Genomic DNA, 21,921 nt, shown 5'->3' with positions numbered 1-21,921 from the left:
TTCCTTCTACAAGGGATCTTCCCAACCCAGGGATCGAACGCACATCTCTTGTGTCTCCTGCAATGGCAGATGGATTATTTACCACTGAGCCACCTGGGAACGCCTACTATAATATGCATGAGCCATGAAAATATGCTAAAATGAAAGAAGCCAGACACAAAAAGGCCACATATTGTATGACCCACTTGCATGAAATAATTATAAAAGGCAAATCTATAGAGACAGACAGCATATTAGTGACTACCAGGAGCTGAGGGGAAGGGGAAACAGGGAGTGAATGCTTAAACGGTTTGGGGGTTTTCTTTCGGGGTAATAAAAATATCCAGTAACTAGATGGTGGTGATGCTGCACAGTATTGTGAATGGCCTACCCCTGAATTGTACAGTAGCGTTAGAAAGCTGTAAGGCCAACATGTGGAAAGAAGAGATTACCGTCAAGAATCAGTAAGCAAGAGCAGAGGAGGGAGAACACACTGGAAGGAAGGGGAGTCTCCATAGCAACCCAAACAGCAAAGACTCTGTAGTGAACTGTGAGCAACTCATAACCCAAGGAGCTGGCTACAAGGAGGTAGCTCCAGAATATCACCCCAGAATAGAATATAAGAGCACACAGAGAAGTTTCATCGAAAATGAATGTCTCTAGAACAATTCAGTCTGAACCTCTTAGTGAAAGTTGTCCAAACTTCACCAATATTCTAGTAATCAGACTTGAAAATTGATGCCAGGCTTCGAGTTCAAGACATCAGACACACACTTACATCTGCCCCATCTAGGTCCCATTAATATGATGAAATGCTGATGAAAGAAATCAAAGAAGACCTAAATACTTGAGGGGGTGGGGGATACCGTGTTCAAAGATGGGAAGACTCAACATAATGAAGATGTCAATTCTCCCCAAACTGCTCTATAGGTTTAATGCGATTTCTATCATTTGATCAAAATCTCAGTAAGATTTTTGCTTGCAGACATAGACAAGCTTATTCTAAAGTTTATCTGGAAGTACACGAGCCCTAGAATAGCTAACACAATCTTGAAAAAGAATAGTAAATTGGAAGAAATCACCCTACCTGATAGTAAGGTTCTAAATCAATACCATGTGCTGTTGCCCAAGGGATAGACACATAGATTAACGGAACAAAATAAAGAATACAAAAATAGACCCAAGACAAATATACTGGGCTAATTTTTTACAAATATACAAAAGCAATTCAGTGAAGGAAAGGAAATTGTGCCTTTTCAACAATTGGTGCTGGTGCATAGACCAAAAAAATGAACTTTGAGCTGTCTCACACATCATACAAAAAAACAAACAAACCCTGAAACCCAGACTTTCCTGGCAGTACGGAGGATACAAATCTGCCTGCCAATGCAGGGGACCCAGGCTCCATCCCTGGTCCAGGAAGATCCCATGTGCTGCGGAGCAACTAAGCACATGGAGCACAGCTACTGAACCTGTGAGCTCCAGGGCCCAGGAGCCACAAGTCCTGAGCCTGAGTGTCGGAACTACTGAGACCCGTGTGCTGCATCTGCTGAAGCTGCAGTTACCGAAACCGGGACACCTAGAGCCTGTGCCCCCCGAGAGAAGCTCACGCACCACAGTGAAGAGTAGCCCCCCCTCACCACAACTAGAGGAAGCCCGCAAGCATCAGTGAAGACCCAGTGCAACCAAAAATATAAATTAAAAAAATTTTTTTAATGAACTCAAAACAGATCACAGAATTGCAAAATGTAAAACTAAAAGTTTTAGGGAAAAAGTAGGAGAAAGTCTTCAGGATTTAGGGCTTAGCAAAAATTTCTTAAGCTTGACCCTAGGAGGAAACTAAAGAGGCTCCATAACTTAGAACAATTAGCAAATTGGACTTCACTGGAATTAAAAACTGTTGCTGTAAGAAAAACCTTATTAAAAGGATGAACAGACAAGCTATAGATTGGGGGAAATATTTGCAAATCATATTCCTGACCCACAAAGAGGGGCTCCCTAATCCCTGGCGTTCCTTTTCCATTTCCTTGTTCAATTCACTCTCCACTCTCCAGCTAAACAGCTCATATCTTTGGTCCTCTCCTCAAATTTCCAACTCTTTCTCACTCTTTTTCAAAAAAAAAATTTCATGATGGCTTTTATTTGTTTTTCTCTTTGAGCTTTTTAAGTTTTATTGAAGTATAGTTGATTCACAATGTTGTGTTAATTTCTGCTGTACAGCAAGGCGACTCAGTTATACATACATACATTCTTTTCCTATTCTTTCCCATCTTGGTTTATCACACGATATTGAAAGTAGTTCCCTAGGCTATACAGTAGGACTTTGTTTTTCATCCAGCCTGTGTATAACAGTTTGCGTCTGCCAACCCCAGACTCCCCGCCCTTCCCTCCCCCACCCCCTCCCTCTTGGCAGCCGCAAGTCTCGCTCTTAGCTGGTGGGCGCCCCTGCTTCTCGTTTCACTGAGGAAGCAGAATCAATTGGAAGAGGATTTCCACATTCCCCAGCAGTGGGCAGGGCCTCTGCTCCTATCAGAATATTCCAACCCCTTTGCCAACTCCCAGACTTTCTTTTGCAATTGTCGCTTCTCTCCTCCATAGGTACGTCAGATCCTTCCTATTAGCATACACATATGCCATAATAAAAGAATCATTTTAGGATAGAGAATTTGTGGTATATATATAGACTACTCAGGCATAAAAAGGAATGCATTTGAGTCAGTTCTAATGCGATGGATGAACCTAAACCCTATTAAACATAGTGAAGAAAATCAAAGAGAAAAACAAATATTATACACTAATGTATATATATGGAATCTAGAAAGATGACACTGAGGAACCTATTTGCAGGGCAGCAGTGGAGACACAGACATAGAGAAGAGTGGGGGAAGGAGGAAAGAAAGTGAAGTTGCTCAGTTGTGTCTGGCTCTTTGTGGACCCCGTAGCCTACCAGGCTCCCTCGGCCATGGGATTTTGCAGGCCAGAGTACTGGAGTGGGTTGCCATTTCCTTCTCCGGGGGATCTTCCCAACCCAGGAACTGAACCCTGGTCTCCCGCATTGCGGGCAGACGCTTTACCTTCTGAGCCACCAGGGGGAAAGAGAGGGTGGGATGAATAGAGGGAGTAGCATTGAAACATGTACATTACCATGTTTAAAACAGATCCCAGTGGGAATTTGCTGTGTGATGCAGGGAGTTCAAACCTGGTGCTCTGTGACAGCCTAGAGGGGTGGGAGGTGGTCAGGGGGAGGTGGGAGGGAGGTTCAAGAGGGAGGAGACGTGTATGCCTAGAGCTGATTCATGTTGATGTATGGCAGAAACCAACACAATATTGTAAAGCAAGTATCCTCCAATTAAACATAAGTAAATTTTTTTTAAAGAATCATTTTAAAAGAAAAAATTACTCCCTTTACCTCATGTTTACCCCCAGACATGATCTCATTTCTCTGATGTCTTCTGCAGCAAAATTCCTCGAAAGATACATCTGTGGGGGCTCTCTTTGCTTACTTTTTCTGCATTTGTTTTTATGATGAAAAACATTTATTATGAAAAATCAAATATTCACCAGAGTGACAGAATGATACAATATACTTCCATCCACCTGTTAGAGACTGAAATTGTATTCCTTCTAAATTCATATGTTGAGGTCCTAAATCTCAGGACATCAGAATGTGACATATTTGGAGCTAGTGGCTTTAAAGAGGTAATTAAATGAAGTCATCGTGGCTCCAGTTCAATATGACTCGTGTCCTTATACAAAGAGGAGATTAGGACACAGACTATACAGACCAAGGGGAGACCTGTGAGGAGGCAGCCACCTGCAAGCCAAGGAGAATAGCCTCAGAAGAAGTCACATCTGCCAACACCTTAACCTTGGACTTCTAGTCTTTGCAACTGTAAAAAGACAAATTTCTGCTGTTTAACCCTGTGGTATTTTGTTATGGCAGCCTGAGCTATCTAATGCAACATCCACATCCAGATTCAATAATTATCAAAGGTTTTTCTCCTCTTGATTGGTCTACCCCCCTTTTCTGAAGTATTTTAAAGCCAACTCCAGACCTCAAGTTCTTTTATTTCCATGTGTGTCTAGGGGGAAAGGTATATTTTCTTATATAATCACAGTGGCCTTTTCACATTTAGAGTATTAGCTAGAATTACTTGGTAATACCTGACATTCAGTCCTCATTCAGGTTTCCCTGATTGTCTTTTGTTTTTTTTTTTAACTTTTTTTATTTTGGAGTATAGTTGATTAACAGTGTTGGGTTAGTTTCAGGTGTACAGCATCCTCGATTGTCTTTACAATGTCTTTTCAGATAGAACCAGGATCCAGAGTGGTTTCCTCTGTCTCTTAACTCTCTTTTGTCTAATTATCCCCTCCCTCTGAATTCTGCCTTTTTATTTTCCATCTCATTGACTTTGAAAACACCCAGTCAGCTGTCTTATACAATAGCCCGCTTTTTGCATTTGTCTGTTGGCTTTCTCTTCTGCGTATTCCTTTTCGTGTTTTTGCTTGTTGTTCCCTTTCTCTCTCTCTCTCTCTCTCTTTTCTCTCAAATATTTCGAACTTAAAGAAAAGGTGCAAGAACAATATAAAAAAACTCTTTTTCTTGAACTGTTTGAATGAAAGTTGCTGGTATCTTGTCCCATCACTCAGGAATCCTTTCCTACAAACAAGGCATTCTCCTACAACACACCAGCAAAATGAGGATGCTATTAATATCATGGATACATCACTGCCACTGAATTTGTAGACGCCAAGCTTCACTGATCGTTTCAATAATGTCTTTTCTATCAGAAGGATTCAATCCAAGATCATGCATTTCACCGAGTGGTCATGTAACCTTCAGTCTACAATAGTTCTCCGGTCTTTTTTTACCTACAGGACCTTGACAGTTTTGAAGATCACAGTCCTATTATTTGGTAGATGTCCTTCCGCTTGGATTTGTCTGATGTTTTCTCATGATTAGATTCAGGTCATGCATCTTTGGCAGAAGTATTAACCGAACTGATGCTACATTCTTCTCACTGAGTCCTGGCAGGTGGTACGTGATTTCAATTTGTCTCATTATTGATGATGTTAACCTTGTTAGTTGAGGTAGTGATGGCCAGATTTCTCCACTGAAAGCCACTCTCCCTCTTGGTAATCAACGAGCATTTTGAACTCTGTAATATTGTGTTATTCTTTAAAATTTCCCTCATTAATTTTAGCATCCATTAGTATTTCTTAGTGGAGTTTGCCATTACTATGGAGACTGCCAATTTTTTTGTTCCATTCTTCCTTCTGTATTTATCAGCTGGAATTCTATTCTAAAGAAAAGCTTTGTCGTCTCTGTTCTTCCCTGCCCCTGCCCTGTCTCTCTACCCCTGTCTGTCTCTCTATCTCTGTGTTTCTCCCTCTCTTTCTATCATCATAAGCTCATGGAGTCTGACTTTATTCACTGAGTAATAATAACAAAAGGTTGTTGTTATTAATATTTGACATTCATAGAGCCCCTGACTTGACCTGTGAGCACTCACTCAGCCTGGCTTCTGTGTCCCTTTGCCATGTTTTGAGCACATCCTTACCTTCTGGTTCAAGATCTTTCAGGCTCATCTTGTGCTTTTCTTGCCTTAGCCTTGGAATCAGCCACTTCTCCAAGGAACTATGGCTCCTTTTAGGGGACAGTGGTATTTAGAACCCAAGAGCTGGGCCCTCCGTGTGCTCTTTGATTTTGGATTGTGTTATTCCCAGACCCTCTCTGTGGACAGAATTAGAAAATCTCTCTCTCTTTCTATGATATGTCAGTATCAATAGGAGGTTGGTTACATATGATAACTAATCACATAAGCAAATATATTGAGAATGATGGAATTCAGTGTTCTCACAGATGGAGAAAAGTTAAATACAAAAATGAAAATTAGAAAGAATCCTGTGATGTTAACTGTACTTAGACACATTGGTATAAATTAATGACTCCTAACATAGATGTCTGCAGATGGTGATTGCAGCCATGAAATTAAAAAGATGTTTACTCCTTGGAAGGAAAGTTATGACCAACCTAGACAGCATATTAAAAAGCAGAGACATTAATTTGTCAACAAAGGTCTGCCTAGGCAAGGCTATGGTTTTTCCAGTAGTCATGTATGGATGTGAGAGTTGGACTGTAAAGAAAGCTGAGTGCAGAAGATCTGACGCTTTTGAACTGTGGCGTTGGAGAAGACTCTTGAGAGTCCCTTGGACTGCAAGGAGATCCAACCAGTCCATCCTAAAGGAGATCAGTCCTGAATATTCATTGGAAGGACTGATGTTGAAGCTGAAACTCCAATACTTTGGCCACCTGATGCAAAGAACTGACTCTTTGGGAAAGGCCCTGATGCTGGGAAAGATTGAAGGCAGGAGGAGAAGGGAACGACAGAGGATGAGATGGCTGGATGGCATCACCGACTCAATGGACATGAGTTTGGATAAACGCCAGGAGTTGGTAATGGACAGGGAGGCCCGGGGTGCTGCAGTCCATGGGGTCGCAAAGAGTCAGACATGACTGAGCGACTGAACTGAACTGATGACCAAGTAGGATTGTTCCAGAAGAATTTGCAAGAAAAGAGTTGAATAAAAGAAAGTGATATCATGTTCGTGGTGAGAAGTCTCCCCCTGGGACTTGGATTTTATTAGGTTTATGCTAGATGCTTTAGAGTTCATGTTGCTATTAAGATGCCATCCCAGGGCTTCCCTGGTGGTCCAGTGGTAAAGATCTGCCTGCCAATGCAGGGGACACAGGTTCGATCCCTAGTCTGGGAAGATCCCACGAGCCACTGAGCAGCTAAGCCCGTATGCCACAACTGCTGAACCCATGTCCTGGGTCCACACTTTGCAGCAAGAGAAGCCACCACAATGAGAAGCCCGCACCCTGCAGCTAGAGAGCAGCACCTGTTCCCCACAACTAGAAAAAGCCTGTGCAGCAGGAGACCCAGCGCAGCCAAAACCAAAGAAAGAAATGAAATGTTGTTTAAAGAAGATACCATCCCTGGGAGTACAGCACATCCTGTGTCCAAGAGCATAAAAGCCACACACTAACAAAAGTGGGGAGGAAAAAAGCTCAGTTTCATGCTGACATCATGGGCTCTTTGCACCAGCTCTGATCTGCATTCCTGTGAATTTACTTATTAGGCAAAACTAAAATTTCTATTATATTAAGTGTCCATTGTCTCTGTTACTCAAAGTTGATAGAGATCCCAGTCCAACTTCCAACCAGATTTTTTGTGACACTTGACAAACAAATTCTGAAATTCTACTGAAAGGACAACATACTTGAAATCTGGGCAGCAAAAAAAAAAAAAAAAGTGAGAAAGAGGAAAGAGCAGTGCCCATAGAGAAAAGCATTTTCCCCAAGTTTCCCTCCAGATTCTGCTTGCTTCTGTGAGACAAGAGCTGGGTCCCATGGAGGCTCTAATACGCAGAGGAGACAGGGAAATGTAGTTATATGTGGGTACACTGTTGCCATAAAAATATGCTCCAAATGAGTTAAGACCTAAATGCAAAAAGAAAAGTTTTACAACTATCAGAATAAATTTTAGATCATCTTTTTTACTTTACAGCAGGGAAAGCTTATTTAAAGATGACAAAAAGTCTACACATCAAATCATACAGGAAATTTCTACATAAAGGAAACTTTACAAATAAAATTTAAAATTTGTACAGGATACAAGATACCATAAACACATTTAAAAGTCAATCAACATATTGATGGCAAACATTTTAAATATATAGAAAAGGAATTAAAATCTATCATTTGTAGAATATCTATAAATCAATAGGATAAAAGGGAAAACCACCCAATAGAAAACAAATGAACAATGGATTTAAGTACACAATTCATAGGAGAGAAAATATAAATGCTGATCAACAAATGATGTTCATCCCTGGAGTAATTAAGGAAATGTGAATCAAAACTCCACAGTATTTTCAATCACCAGCTTGGAAAAAAATTTCTTTATAATATCAAGTGCTAGTGAGGGTGTGTGGAAGTGGGCATGCCCATATAATTGCTGGGGAGGGGTATTGATTGGTACAGCCAATCAACAGAGAAGAGAATACTATTTAGAGAATAATGTGATAGTATCTATTTAAAATGGAAAATGGGGACTTCTCTGGTGGTTTGAAGTGAAGTGAAGTGAAAGTCGCTCAGTCGTGTCTGACTCTTTGTGATCCCATGGACTATACAGTCCATAGAATTCTCCAGGCCAGAAAATTGGAGTGGGTAGCCTGTGCCTTATCCAGAGGATCTTCCCAATCCTGGGATCGAACCCAGGTCTCCCAAATCGCAGGTGGATATTCCCAACCCAGGGATTAAACCCAGGTCTCCAGCATTGCAGGTGGATTCTTTACCAACTGAGCTATGTTTGGTGGCTAAGAATCCACGCTCCCAATACAGGGGAGGGATCTGGGCTCCATCCCTGGTCAGAGGACTAGATTCCACATTCCGCAACAAGGATAGACACAGCTAAGACCCAGTGCAGCCAAACGAATAAATAAATACAATGGAAAATGTTCATATCCCATAACCAGTGATTTTGCTTCTGTGTCAGCCCTAGAGAGACGGACACATAAGGAAACGCTCCCACATGTGCACACAGGCATGCACAGGAATGATCTTTGAGGTAGATTTGAAATATCAAGTCGTATACAGCAATAAAATGTGATATTTTCTTGGGATAGAAGACTACGTTGCAGCCAAAAGGAATGAACTATGTTTAAATGTGAAACTATGTTTAAATATGAAAAATATCACTAAGTGAAAAAGCCAGTTGCAGATGTTAAGGGTTTCAGAATGTCACCCGCCCCCCCCGAAATACGCCACTTTGGCATATTGATTGTTTTGAATTAAAGGAACTTGAGAAACAGCTGGTGTAAGAAGGACACTCTGACCCTCCTTTATCTCTCTGGAAAGCAGGAGATAAATCTCCCACGTGAAAGGTACCTTCCCTGTACCAGGAGGGCAGAAGGCACCCTTATCACCAGAGATATGGAATCTAAAGCTGAGAACACTGTAAAAACAAACCTTGTTACTTCTTCAGCAATTTATGACCCCAAGCCCAAGCTCATTTGTCTTGTTAATTCTTCACAAGTTTATTGTCTCTTTGTCTAAAAGGTATAACAGCTGCCTTCTCTGGTCATTTCTTTGAGTATCATGTCTTTGTGGGGCTCCTCTATGTATATAGTGGTAAAGAATTCACTTGCCAGTGTAGAAGATGCAAGAGATGCAGATTCAATCCCTGGGTGGGGAGGATTCCCCGGAGGAGGGCATGGCAACCCACTTCAGAATTCTTGTTTGGAGAAGCCCGTGGACAGTGGAGCCTGGCAGGCTCCAGTCCACGGGGTTGCCAAGAGTCAGATACGACTGAAGCAACATATGTGTGTGTGTGTACGTATATATAATTTGTTTTGTTTTTGGTTTTTGGCCATGCTGTGTGGTATGCAGTTCCCCAGTTAAGATCGAATCTGTGCCTCCTGCAGTAGAGGCAGCAAGTCTTAACCACTGGACCACCAGGAAAGTCCCCCATTTATATATTTTTAAAAACACTCTTCCATTTTTTTTTTTGGTGGTCTCTTTAATGGAGTGGAAAAAAAAATTCTTCTTAATCTTAAGGACCCACACCCAAATCGTGATAGTGACTCACTCTGGGCATGGGAAGGAGCAGAAGAGCTAGGTCAGTAGAGACTTTCAATTTATTCTAATAATTTTTAAGGCCACTAGATTCGTGTATTGACTTGTAATTGAAATGAATTCAAATTCTAAATAATAAAAAATATACATGTATATCAGAATGGTTTGCATATTGCCCATAGCACTTTGTGAATGATTGTATTCACTCAGTTCAGTTCGGTTGCTCAGTCGTGTCCAACTCTTTGCGACCCCATGGACTGCAGCACACCAGGCCTCCCTGTCCATCACCAACTCTTGGAGTCCATTCAAACTCATGTCCATTGAGTCGGTGATGCCATCCAATCATCTCATTTTCTGTCGTCCCTTTCTCCTCCTGCCCTCAATAATTCCCAGCATCAGGGTCTTTACAAATGAGTCAACTCTTCGCATCAGGGGGCCAAAGTATTGGAGTTTCAGCTTCATCAGTCCTTCCAATGTATATTCAGGACTGATTTCCTTTAGGATGGACTGGTTGGATCTCCTTGCAGTCCAAGGGACTCTCAAGAATCTTCTCCAGCACCACAGTTCAAAAGCATCAATTCTTCTGCACTCACCTTTCTTTATAGTCCAACTCTCACATCCATACATGACCACTGGAAAAACCATAGCCTTGACTAGATGGACCTTTGTTGGCAAAGTAATGTTCCTGCTTTTTGAGATGCTGTCTAGGTTGGTCATAACTTTCCTTCCAAGGAGTAAGCATCTTTTATTTTCATGGCTGCAGTCACCATCTGCAGTGATTTTGGAGCCCCCCCAAAAATAAAGTCTGCCACAGTTTCCCCATCTATTTGTCATGAAGTGATGGGACCAGAGGCCATGATCTTAGTTTTCTGAATGTTGAGCTTTAAGCCAACTTTTTCACTCTCCTCTTGCACTTTCATCAAGAGGGTCTTTAGTTCTTCACTTTCTGCCATAAGGTTGGTGTCATCTGCATATCTGAGGTTACTGATATTTCTCCCGGCAATCTTGATTCCAGCCTGAGCTTCATCCAGCCCAGCGTTTCTCATGATGTACTCTGCATATAAGTTAAATAAGCAGGGTGACAACATACAGCCTTGACATACTCCTTTTCCTATTTGGAACCAATCTGTTGTTCCATGTCCAATTCTAACTGTTGCTTTCTGACCTGCATACAGATTTCTCAAGAAGCAGGTCAGATGATCTGGTATTCCCATGTCTTTCAGAATTTTCCACAGTTTATTGTGATCCACACAATCAAACCTTTGGCATAGTCAATAAAGCAGTTCAGTTCAGTTCAGTTCAGTAGCTCAGCCGTGTGCCTCTCTTTGCGACCCCATGAACCATAGCATGCCAGGCCTCCCTGTCCATCACCAACTCCCAGAGTTTACCCAAACTCATGTCCACTGAGTCAGTGATGCCATCCAACCATCTCATTCTCTGTTGTCCCCTTCTCCTCCTGCCCTCAATCTTTCCCAGCTAAGCAGAAACAGATGTTTTTCTGGAACTGGAACTCTCTTGCTTTTTCGATGATCCAGTGGATGTTGGCAATTTGATCTCTGGCTCCTCTGCCTTTTCTAAAACCAGCTTGAATACCTGGATTGGAGAATTGTGAGCACTATTTTATTAGAGGGTGAGATGAGTGCAATTGTGTGGTAGTTTGAGCATTCTTTGGCATTGCCTTTCTTTGGGAATGATTGTGTTCAGTTGACAGCAAACCCCTATGGGTCTCAGGCCAAATACAAATGGCTCTCAGGCCAGTGGCTTTCAGTGAATCCCTGTGCTGTCTTCACAAAAGGCTCCTCCCAGCTCTCCTCCCTGCAAGGACTGGGCTTATGGGATCCCAGAGTAGACAGAGCTGGGAAACAGGATCCTTGGACATCCTGATATGATGAGGCCTGTTTTAAGAGGCTACATAGACTCTGGCTGCCCACAGGATCTTATACTTTCCTAAGCTGTCCTGATTTCCACAGCTCACACACCTGGATTCTCTCTGCCAGTGATCTCCAGGGTTACCTGCTGTTTCTGGCAACTGAGACAATGGAGCTCTGATTGTAAGTGTGGGAGCTGGAGGCCCTGCCTGGATGGTTGGATTCATAGCCACTGTGCCCTGGGTTCCCAATTCCCTGGCAGTCTGTTCGGTACCAGACACCCTAAGTCTGTGGCATCTCGTTTCTGCTACTGCTTCCATAGTGGGGGCTCCAGGTTGGGCTTGAGGTGATGGCATCATCTCTGCCCCATATGCTGGGCCTGGTTTGCTGCCAGATCGGAGGGGTCGGGGAAACTTCCTTGTGGGTCTCATGGGCTCCGGCGCTGCCCGGGGGCCCTGGTAGCCCACACAGTGGTTGCAGTGCCTGTTGGCGGGGTCCCCACTCCCTGAGTCTCCATTATCCCCAGAACCTTCACAGCTGTTCATCCCAGACAGGAACACAGGCCACCAAGGACCACTGTCCTCTCTGTGATAAGCGGACCACGCTTAGGCCGCTCATTTGTCTCCAGCTCCAGGGACAGACTTGATACACCCAAGAGGTATTTGCTGTCTGATGAAATGAGGAAAGGGGGAGCGAGAGGAAGGGGCGCTGCACGCATGGGCACCCCTGGCAGAATGAAAGTCACATGGAGCAAGAGAAGCTCTGTCAGCCATCTCTAGCTCCTAGTTCTCCCCACTGCTCAGCAAGGTAAGCCGAGAGCAGGGGCCTGCCCCAGCGTGGGAGTCAGAGACTGGAGCCGGGGACCCCCTGGCCACCTGCAATCCCACCCATTCCCTGCATCCTCCCAGGCTCGGTCATGTGACCACCAAGCACAGCAGAGGAGGGTCTTTCACACACCCACTCACCCCCTAAAGTGGGCCCTAGGCCTGAGCCCTGAGGGGAATCAGGATCTGTCCCCCTCCACCCCCAAACCCAGCCCTCACATCCTCCTCCCTCTGAGTCCATCCCTAGCGGGCTTAATTAACTTCAAGAGACACTGATAGCTCTGGGTGATGGGAGCTATAAAATTGCAAAGTCTGATTAAAAATAACAATAAGAAGGCCTATTGCCCATTAGCCTGTGCCTGAGCCCTTAAGGAAGGTTAATTAATTAATCATCTTCCTTACAGCCCAGGGAGGGGGCAAGGGTTATCTGTACCCTTTAAAAGGGGGAAGCAGGCGGGGCTTGGCTTCACTCACCCAGCATCCTTCTAGCTGCTGGATCTCCAGAAGAGAACTGGGGCCAACCCTTGGAAATCACCCCTGGGTGGGGGGGTCACTCTTAACTTTGCAGCTTGCAGAGGTGCCTCCCCCTCCCCGGGCCTTAATTTCCTCATCTGTAAAATTCAGAGATTGGAATGCCAGCTTTCCAGGTCTCTTTCCAGCCTCAACTTTGGGGACAACCCAGGCAGCCAGGCTGCCTCTACCACCACCTCCCTGGGGAGCCTGGGGGCCCTGCCCCTAACCCCAGGTGAGACCCTGGTCTGTTACCCTTTCTGACCTTTGATGCTTTCATTTTTTTTGTTTTTTAAATTGTGGTAAAAAACATACATAAATGTTAACATCCTAACCATAGGCTTCCCTGGTGGCTCAGTGGTAAAGAATCTGCCTGTCAATGCAGGGGACACAGGAGATGTGGGTTCAGTCCTCGGTTTGGGAAGATCCCCTAGAGGAGGAAATGGCAACCCATTCCAGTATTCCTGCCTGGAAAATTCCATGGACAGAGGAGCCTGTTAGGCAACAGTTCATAGGGTCTCAAAGAGTCGAACAGGACTGAATGACCAAACAACACAGTGGTTTTAAGGACATTTACACCATTGTGCCATCCATTTCTAGAACTTCCTTATCTTGCAAATATGAGTCCATGCACTTAAGAAAGAATAATTCCCTATACCCACCTCCAGCTGCCTGGCAACCACTCTCTGTTTCTATAAATTTCACTGGTCTAAGTATCTCATGATTGAAATCATTATTTGTCCTTTTGTGACTGGCTTTCACCTACCATAACCTTCGAGGTTCATCTCTGTTGTAAATACCCTCAATGTTGCTGTTGGGATCTTCCCACCTTCTAGGATTCCAGCCTGGGGGTGCAGAAGGACAGGGAGGCTGGTTCTCACTCAGGCCCTGCCAGGCCTTGTGTCTGGAAGAACCAGGATAAAGGGGCACAGCCTCCGGGCATGTCAGTTTTACTTATTGGTAAACACTGGAAAATGTTACACATTAAAATAAACATGAATTTACCACGAGGCAGAATGCAAAGTGCACATGAATTTTTCACTTGAAACTGAGACTTGAAAGAAACTCTCTGCTTGTGGCAAATTTTCTCCTAACCTTGGACCCTGGGGCAGTAGAATTTGATGGGAAGCTGAAGAACTCAGGCCCATGAGCCCTGGGCCTGGCCTGGACTCTGGTTTGTTTTGGTCTGAAGTGCCCGTGGTGGCTTGGGAGACAAGCAACAGCTGAAGGGCCTGTGCCCTGCAGAGTAGCTGGGCTCCATCACATTCCAGGCTAAGTTAGGCCTTAAAAACCCAGGGAGTCAAGCTTAGACCTGGTGTTGTTCTAAGCCCCTCTGCTGCTAATCAGAGATGCACCTCCTCCAGCGAAGGGACCTGGAGCTGGGGATCATTAGTCTTGGATACAAGTCTCAACTTTGTTGTTTAGTCCCTAAGTTTTGGCCAACTTTTTTGCGATGGACTGTAGCCCGCCAGGCTCCTCTGTCTTTGGGATTTCCCAGGCAAGAAGATTGGAGTGGGTTGCCATTTCCTTCTCCAGGGGATCTTCCCAACTCAAGGCTTCAACCCACATCTCCAGCTTGGCAGGTGGATGCTTTACCACTGAGCCACCAAGGGAAGCCCAAGTCTCTCCTTTACCTGGTACCTCATGGTGGAAGCAGACAGGATGAAGGAAACGGGTGTGGCCAGCCTTGCGCCTCTGACTTCTCGGGCTCCTCCAGCACCTCCCTCAACCAGGAGGGGTCGCCAGAAGCAGCAGCCCCGGCAGGGCAGGTGGGCAGCCAGGGCCACCCAGGTTGGCTGCCAGGAAGTGCTAGAATCCACCCCGAGGCCACTTCTGCAGCCTGAGTGCTCCACAATAATTTGGCCTGAGAGATGAGCACCGGAAAGTTGCCTGTTTAATTTAATTTATTTCAATTTAATTTTAATTTAAGCTATTCTGCATTTGCTTCCCCAGCTATCTTTTTTCACTCTCAGGGTTGTTAAATTATTGCAGCTGGTGTAGAAAAGGAAGATGAAAAATAGAGAGCCCAGAGGAGCCCAGTCCCTATCTGAGATTCCCCCTCCCCTTCCTGCACCCCACAAAATGCCCTGTGTGTCCCCTGGGGACCCTCAAGGCCAGACTGAGGTGGGGGTGGTGGACTGGCACCCCTGACGGACCCAGAGCCCCCTTTTCTGCCGCAGAGTGAGAGCTGTAACAATAGTAACAATTTGCTGAGTGTCTGCTATGTGCCACCCATCTTACTTTTCATTTATTCCTCCCTCTACCCTGCTGGGAAAAAGCAGTCTTCTCATTCTCAGATGAGCCACCCGAGGCTCAGAGGCCAAGTTGTTCTGGACAAAGAAGTAGCACAGTACAGGGGCTGGCTGTGTGTCCTTGCATGTGCAAATTGCCCTCTCTGAACCTCAGTTCCCAAATGGGAAAATGAAGTGAAGAAGTGAAATGGAGTCGCTCAGTCATTCTGACTCTTTGTGACCCAGTGGCCTGTAGCCTGCCAGGCTCCTCCATCCATAGGATTTTCTAGGCAAGGACACTGGAGTGGGTTGCCATTTTCTTCTCCAGGGGATCTTCCCGACTCAGGGATCAAACCCCGGTCTCCTCCATTGCAGGCAGATTCTTTACCATCTGAGCCACCAGGGAAGACCTGATGGGCCCTGATGGCAAAATGGGGTGATAACGATCATTCCTAAAAGAGTTTCACGGGTATACTGGCTCCAAGAACTTAAATAAGTGCAAAAAAGTTACAGAAAGACGGGATGTAAAACGTGGAATGTTAGGAAGATTGTTCTTTTAGTATTAAAAGCAATTTCTGCATTGGAGGGTGGACACCTGGCTTTGTCTTTGGGACCAGCTGTCCCTGTGTTCTTCAGTGAGCCCTTGCAGAAGTCCTGTAATCATGAAGGTGGACAAGAGCCTGCTCCCTGTTGGAGGGTCAGGTGGGTGGTGTCTTGATGACCCAAAGACCTAACCCAATGGAAGCTTTGTCTGAGGATGGGTCCTCCCTCATCTTATCTTTGGAAGAACCTGCTCTTGCAGAGGCAAATACATTTTTTTTTGAAAATCTATAACCTAGAAGATATCTTCGTTTCTGTCCAAAGTCTCCAGGCCTTTGCACCGGCTCCTCCCTCTGCCCAGAACACCTTTCCCAGCATTCACATGGTAAGCTCTCTCCTGTACTTCAGGATTCTATTTAAATGTCACCTTCTCAGTGAGACCTCCACTGTCCATCATATTTAAAATGGTAGCCTCACTCCCTTCCTCCACAATCTCCACCTTTACCCTTGGATTAGCGCCCAGCCCCCGACCTTGCCCTGGGCACCTTCTAACACACTGTATTATGTATTGATGCGGCGTCTTGTGTGTCCCCTCCACTAGAGTACAAAGGCTGTGAAGGCAGGGATTTTACCTGTTTAGTTTACTGCTGAATCACCAGAGCCTAGAATACTGCCCAGCACTACCTAGTAGATGCCACAATAAGCAACTGAATTAAAGAGAGGCATCTGCTGGACTTCCCTGTAGTCTAGTGGCTAAGAAGCTGCTTCCAGTGCAGAGACGTGGGCTCAGTCCCTGGTCAGGGAACTAAGATCTCACATGCTGTGGAGCAACTAAGTCCACGTACTGCAACGGCGAGCGGGCAAGCTTCAGCGTCCATGAGCCACAACTGGAAGATGACTGCTGGTCACAAGAAAGAGCCGGAATGTCTCAAAAAAGACCCAGCACAGCCAAAAACAAAAACAAAAACCCCAAACAAAAACCAGAAGCATTTGCTCGTTGGAGATGAGCAGAAACGGGGATGTGATTGGGGGAGGAGGCAGGCATGCCCAACGCTCTCTAGCTCACATTGAAGGAAAGACCTAGATCAGAACCAGGATGGGCTTCCCCAGCTCACCTGGGACGGATGTTGGTGACCACATGCAGGAAAGTAACCGCATAGATCAGGCTCTGGAAGGATGTGGCTGGACTGTCGGGACAGTCTGGTTAGGACAAGGCTGACTGCAGCCTTCTCAGGTTGCCTGTGAAAGTTACGGCTGGTCCCACAGGAAACAAGGCAGTTCTGAGGGTGGGGTGGTTTCTGTCGAGTCAACCTCGCTCTGCAGGGCACATTTTTAGGGCGGCAGAGAGCTGGTCTCTGCGATATGGGGCATAGTCAGGGAGTGAGCCTGCCCTGAGCAGGTCAGAGTTGTGGGCCCCAAGGAGAGCCACTTTTAATGGCAGTTGGCAAGACTTTCCAGGTTTCAGAGGAAGAGTCATAGGGGAGAAGAGTGACCCCATCCTAAGGCTGGGGTGAGGTCCTCAGCCAGAGTCACCAGTGGGGCCGAGAGACGCAGAAGAGCAGTGACTGGACCAAGAGGCAGCAACCGTCCGAAGTCATCTGAGAACTGAGCCAAGACACCCAGAGGGGCCTTTTCCAGAATGAAAGTGTGTAACGTGTGTTGGCTGGATCTTTTAAGAATATCCAACTCCGATTAAAAAAAAAAATTGACTATCAAAGCAAACAGCTGGTGAAACATTTTAAAGTATACAGAATCTGTGTATGTGAATAGAGAGACAAAGAATGGAACAAACAAGAGTATTACTGATAGATAAAGAAAGATTAAAAAAAAACAGTTAGGCATGGATATCTATGATACACTAAATATCTGTGACACTCCCAACATGCTCAATATTCACAAGGTCTTAAACTGGCCACCCACTGGCAACACTCATTCTGGCTCCACGTGTGCCATGCCCAGGAAAATTAGTAAATTCAAATAACCCAGATGCTAACTTCTATTAACTCCCACTGTGGAAAATACCTTTAATAATATAAATAAGTGCCAAGTGGGCTTGAATCTTTAGGAAAAAAAAATGAATAGCTTCTCCCCAGGCTAATTGGTACAGGCCCTGCCTCTGCACATCTCTGATAGAGTAAGTGTTGGTGCCAGGCACGGAGCCCCTTGGCTCACCCGACCCATGCTCCCGTCACCATCAGTGACAAGACTGCTGCAGCAGGGGCGAGCAGGACACGTGGGCATGGGCAGTCAGGACTCAGCACTGTGCTTCTTGCACCCGCGGGCACCCCAGCCTAAGCATGCTAACTTACCCAGCTCTTTGCCCTTGCTTCTCACGGCGCATTTTTAATTGATTTAATAAACCATGTGATTCGACAATCTTCATCCGGTTTGTGAGCCTTTCTGTCCTGTGAGCTCTGGGAAGCTAGTCTGGCTGCACGCAGAGGTCATTTCCCGCATGACACTTCGACACAGAGTAACTTTGAGACACTCCCTGATATTCCTGGGGAAAGGAGGGCTTTGGGAACTCAGGTCACAAAAAGTCTACGAGGGGTGGCTGACTGCCCTTTCTGGGATGGCTGCAAGGCTATCTCCCTTCCCAGATGGGGTGGAGGATCCACGCCCCCTGCCCTTGACCCCCCAGTGCCCATTGTGGCAGGCGAGGCTGCAAGACCGTGTTGGGTGAGGATGGTGGGAGTGACGTTATGTGGCTTCCAGGGCTGGGTCAGAAAGAGCGATGAAGCTTCTGCTTCACTGGCTGAACTGAATTCTCACTCTGGAAGACTTCAGCTGTCACAGGAGCAGCCTGACTGCCTGGAGGCTGCCGTGCTGTGAAAAAAAAGCCCAAACTGACTCACGAGCAGAAAGGCCATGTGTGGGTGTGACCGAGATCCCAGCCTCTGCCAGCATTGAACGCCAGACGTGGGAGCCAGTGAGCCTTGGAGCCCCAGGCCCTGCCATCCATGTCTGAGGAGATCAGGACACACCGGCTGCGTTGTCCCTGGCGCTGCCCTGCGTCCCCCTTCCGGGGTCTCTTCCCTGCCAGCCCGGTACCGGTACCGGTACCATAGGCGGGAGGGAGGGCTCACGTCCTTGGCAATGTCCATTCCTGAAAGTGAAAGTGAAAGTCGCTCAGTCGTGTCCAACTCTTTGTGACCCCACGGACTACACAGTCCATGGAATTCTCCAGCCCAGAACAGTGGAGTGGGTAGCCTTTCCCTTCTCCAGGGGGTCTCTTCTTCCCAACCCAGGGATCGAGCCCAAGTCTCCTGCACTGCAGGTGGATTCTTTACTCACTGACCCACCAGGGAAGCTCCATTCCTGAGTGGTGGCCAATGGCGCTCCTGTAGCCCCTGCCCGCCAGCACCCAGAGGCACTCAGGGCACTTACCCGGAGCACCGCCTGTTCTGGTCAGAAAGCGGCTCTTTGTGACCCATCTCCGACCCCACGCATTCCCCAGCCTCCCTGTCTCCCTCAAGGTTGGTGGTGCTACGGCTGCTGAAGGGGGCGCCGAGGCCTCTGCAGGGCACTGGGCCCTGCTTGGAGCACACACGCTGTTTCCTATCGATCGGTCTCTCCAGGCCCTTCTCTTTCCTTTTCTTCAGAATAATCTTAAGGAGAGCAGCTTCCAGCCCCATCTCTGGCCTCTCGTTTGCTCTCAGCTCCGCGTGCATCTCTCAGTTTCAGTCCATTTAGTTTACCTCAGGGTGTCTCACTTGTCCCTGTTCCTGGCCCCCGACCAGAACCCCTGCCCCAAGTCAGTCGGGGGGATTCTACTGAGCACCACACAGAGAAAACTGCTTCATGACACACCCTGGGGACTCGCCGCATGTCCATCTTCCCAGTTCTGGGCCAAAGAGATTCTCTGAGGCCCTTTGAGAAGCAGAGGCAGCAGAGAGGGGTTGCAAACGTGGCCTTGCCGAAATTTAGCCTCGCGGCTCAGCAGCTGCGTGACCTCAGGCAGCTTGCTCTCTGTGCTTCAGCCTCCTCTTCTGCAAAATGGAGTATAACGGAACCTACATCGTAGGAAAAAGGAGCGAATGCATGTGAAGGACTCGGAACAGGGCTTAGCACATAGTGAATGCTCTGTATTTGCTATTATTGTTATGCTGGTCTCTGGGCAGCCAGTGGTGGAGTACAGATGGGGCTGGAGGTTTCTGCTTCTGTTGGAGGGGTCTACGAGCTTGGAATTCTTTCTAGAAGAGGAGAGAGTTACCCTACCTTCAAATTTACCATAAACAACCCTCCTCCTGTACCTTTACCTCCACCATGTAAACCATCCCAGCCTTTCTCTTTCATAGCTCTGGTCCTGCTGGGAAAGGAAGATGGTGGTCTCCCCATTGCCAGATGGGGACATGGTGATGCGGTGATGGGCGGTGGCCTGTCCCAGGCCACAGTCGAGTCAGCTCAGGCCTCTGTTCTCTGCTGTCCTGCCCACCATCCTTTCTGCCATCAGCCCATCTCCTGCAGCGGCCACAGTGGGGGTAGGAATCCCGGGAGCTCCGAGTCCTCTGTTCACGCCAGCCCCCGAGCCTGGAGACACCAGATGTCTGCAGGACTTGATTCCTCCCCCGCCCCCTATTTCTGGCTTTGGGGTGTTGGGAGCCCTGGAAAATGGCAGCCTGGGAGGGAGTGTCTCTGTTTGAGGACCATTTCCAGCCGAGCCTGGAAGGAGGCTCTGGTGAGCTCCCGCCCTCCTGGGATGAGGGAACAGCTGCTGTGGGGGCAATGAGACAGTTGCAGATTCCACACGGCGGGGTGGGAGGGGTGGGGTTTGGAGCAGGGTGCCTGAGATGCCTCCGTCCACACTAGTCTCCATTTATCTAAGCTCTTGCCATCCTTCTAGCCCCTCTCAGGTATTCCCTGGAAGATTCTGGTGTCCCTTCCTCGTGGGATCTTCTGCTGGGTGGCTTTGGGAGTCCTGTCAGTACCTGATGCACTGACTTGCTTGGCTATTTCTGGTGTCCCTCTGGCTACCCCAACCAGACTGGAAGCTTCCAGAATGCAGGGACTTTGCCAGAGTCCCCTGCTTCCTGGGGATGTGGTGCAATGACTGTCTGCTGGTGTGACGAACAAGGAGATGACATGGAGACTTCAGCACCCTTGTGCATCTCGAGAAGCCAGGAGTCCCGGTAGCGGGGTCAGCAATGACTCACATGAGCCAGGAAGGTGAAGTCATCACCGCTAGCACCACCTCCACCCCTTGCTTTCATCGGCCTCTGCCTTTCTGAGCTGTGATTTACTCTGTCTCCACGGTGAGAGGTCCATGACAGGAGCCGGAGACATGCTCAGTTCTTCTGACGGAAGGCAGGGCACAGGCTGCTGCCCGCCGCTCGTAAAACATCAAAGTTCAAGGGGAACCACGGACAAGGGCAGAGAAAAGCTGTGTCTCTCCTTCTGTGGAGTCCTTTTGACAGATACAGTGCCTGCTGTGTGGAACCAGGCAGAGGGCCAGCAAGCCAGACCAGCAATGAGGGACAGATGACAATCATTTATGATTAGTCAAATTCGAGTCATCCACCTCGAGTTGTCAAACCCGAGGGGCCGTCGCCACCTGCTATGCACTGAGCTTGGCGTCTACCTACTTGTTCCTCATGACATGAAACAGAGTCTATTGTCATCCCTATTTTATAGATGATGAAAATGAGTCACTTGCCCAGAGACACACACATAGCAGCAAGTGGCACAACCAGGACTTGAACCTGGGAGTTCTGACTCTTTATCACCACATTAACAGGAAATGAGAGTGGAGTCAGTCGTGTCCGACTCTTTGCAACCTCACAGACTGTAGCCCACCAGGCTCCTCCATCCATGGGATTTTCCAGGCAAGAGTACTAGAGTGGGTTGCTATTTCCTTCTCCAGGGGATCTTCCCAACCCAGGAATCGAACCGGGGGCCTCCTGCATTGTAGGCAGATGCTTTACCATCTGAGCCACCAGGGAACCATAAGCTTAACCTAACAGTAGCGTTCCGTCGCTCACCCTGCCTGTGGAATAGCTCTCTGCCAAGGCTACATGCTCAGTCCCATACTGTTCCAGTCTCTCTGGGCCCAATTGTCTCAGTCAGCTCTTGGCATAATGAAGCTGTGTAACAAAGCACTTTAAAAAAGCTCAGTGTCTTGAAACAAAGGTCATTTATGACCTGGGTCTCTAGGGTACTGACTCCCCAGGTGGCACAGTGGCCAAGAATCCACTTGCCAATGCGGGAGATGGAAAAGGTTCAGGTTCAGTCTCTGGGTTGGGAAGTTCCCCTGGAATGGGAAATGGCAACCCACTCCATTATCCTTGCCTGGAAAACTCTATGGACAGAGGTGCCTGGCAGGCTGCAGACCA

The 21,921-nt window shown here is 46.9% G+C and overlaps 1 non-coding gene across 1 annotated transcript; it reads right to left on the bottom strand.

Moving 5' to 3' along the window:
* Window positions 1-21,458: 21,458 nt before the first annotated feature.
* On the bottom strand, window positions 21,459-21,531 carry TRNAC-ACA (transfer RNA cysteine (anticodon ACA)). Its single transcript has one exon. It is a non-coding gene; the product is annotated as a tRNA-Cys (tRNA).
* Between the last annotated feature and the right edge of the window lie 390 nt (window positions 21,532-21,921).

The sequence above is a fragment of the Ovis canadensis genome, chromosome 4 (genome assembly GCF_042477335.2).
Source record: "Ovis canadensis isolate MfBH-ARS-UI-01 breed Bighorn chromosome 4, ARS-UI_OviCan_v2, whole genome shotgun sequence".
NCBI lineage: Eukaryota > Metazoa > Chordata > Mammalia > Artiodactyla > Bovidae > Ovis > Ovis canadensis.
This window is presented reverse-complemented; position numbering and strand designations above follow the sequence as displayed.